The sequence below is a fragment of the Coregonus lavaretus genome (assembly GCF_964263955.1).
Source record: "Coregonus lavaretus genome assembly, contig: HAP1_SCAFFOLD_5766, whole genome shotgun sequence".
In the NCBI taxonomy this organism is placed as follows: Eukaryota; Metazoa; Chordata; class Actinopteri; order Salmoniformes; family Salmonidae; genus Coregonus; species Coregonus lavaretus.
This window is the reverse complement of record NW_028160541.1, coordinates 35,001-37,223: the sequence shown is the minus strand read 5'-3', so window position 1 is coordinate 37,223 and position 2,223 is coordinate 35,001.

Below are 2,223 nucleotides of genomic sequence, written 5' to 3'. Positions count from 1 at the left end.
ACTAAACAAACAACAACACGAAGAGTTATCTATCCAAAACGGAGATGTATGGGTAAACCACTTCTCCAATCTTTTTGGCTCCATAACAAAGAACAAACAGCAAAAACATATACATGATCAAATGCAAATCTTAGAATCAACTATTAAAGACTACCAGAACCCACTGGATTCTCCAATTACATTGAATGAACTACAGGACAAAATACAAACCCTCCAACCCAAAAAGTCCTGTGGTGTTGATGGTATCCTCAATGAAATTATAAAATATACAGACCACAAATTCCAATTAGCTATACTTAAACTCTTTAACATCGTCCTTAGCTCTGGCATCTTCCCCAATATTTGGAACCAAGGACTGATCACCCCAATCCACAAAAGTGGAGACAAATTTGACCCCAATAACTACCGTGGGATATGCGTCAACAGCAACCTTGGGAAAATCCTCTGCATTATCATTAACAGCAGACTCGTACATTTCCTCAGTGAAAACAATGTACTGAGCAAATGTCAAAGTGGCTTTTTACGAAATTACCGTACGACAGACCACGTATTCACCCTGCACACCCTAATTGACAAACAAACAAACCAAAACAAAGGCAAAGTCTTCTCATGCTTTGTTGATTTCAAAAAAGCTTTTGACTCAATTTGGCATGAGGGTCTGCTATACAAATTGATGGAAAGTGGTGTTGGGGGAAAAACATACGACATTATAAAATCCATGTACACAAATAACAAGTGTGCGGTTAAAATTGGCAAAAGACACTCATTTCTTTCCACAGGGCCATGGGGTGAGACAAGGATGCAGCCTGAGCCCCACCCTCTTCAACATATATATCAACGAATTGGCGAGGGCACTAGAACAGTCTGCAGCACCCGGCCTCACCCTACTAGAATCTGAAGTCAAATGTCCACTGTTTGCTGACGATCTGGTGCTTCTGTCCCCAACCAAGGAGGGCCTACAGCAGCACCTAGATCTTCTGCACAGATTCTGTCAGACCTGGGCCCTGACTGTAAATCTCAGTAAGACAAAAATAATGGTGTTCCAAAAAAGGTCCAGTTGCCAGGACCACAAATACAAATTCCATCTAGACACCGTTGCCCTAGAGCACACAAAAAACTATACATACCTCGGCCTAAACATCAGCGCCACAGGTAACTTCCACAAAGCTGTGAACGATCTGAGAGACAAGGCAAGAAGGGCCTTCTATGCCATCAAAAGGAACATAAAATTTGACATACCAATTAGGATCTGGCTAAAAATACTTGAATCAGTTATAGAACCCATTGCCCTTTATGGTTCTGAGGTCTGGGGTCCGCTCACCAACCAAGAATTCACAAAATGGGACAAACACCAAATTGAGACTCTGCATGCAGAATTCTGCAAAAACATCCTCCGTGTACAACGTAAAACACCAAATAATGCATGCAGAGCAGAATTAGGCCAATACCCGCTAATTATCAAAATCCAGAAAAGAGCCGTTAAATTCTATAAACACTTAAAAGGAAGCGATTCCCAAACCTTCCATAACAAAGCCATCACCTACAGAGAGATGAACTTGGAGAAGAGTCCCCTAAGTAAGCTTGTCCTGGGGCTCTGTTCACAAACACAAACAGACCCCACAGAGCCCCAGGACAACAACACAATTAGACCCAACCAAATCATGAGAAAGCAAAAAGATAATTACTTGATACATTGGAAAGAATTAACAAAAAAACAGCGCAAACTAAATGCTATTTGGCCCTAAACAGAGAGTACACAGTGGCAGAATACCTGACCACTGTGACTGACCCAAACTTAAGGAAAGCTTTGACTATGTACAGACTCAGTGAGCATAGCCTTGCTATTGAGAAAGGCCGCCGTAGGCAGACCTGGCTCTCAAGAGAAGACAGGCTATGTGCACACTGCCCACAAAATGAGGTGGAAACTGAGCTGCACTTCCTAACCTCCTGCCAAATGTATGACCATATTAGAGACACATATTTCCCTCAGATTACAGCAATCCACAAAGAATTCGAAAACAAACCCAATTTTGATAAACTCCTTTATCTAAATAATAATAAATTATCTTATCTACTGGGTGAAAAACCACAGTGTGCCATCACAGCTGCAATATTTGTGACCTGTTGCCACAAGAAAAGGGCAACCAGTGAAGAACAAACACCATTGTAAATACAACCCATATTTATGTTTATTTATTTCCCTTTTGTACTTTAACTATTTGC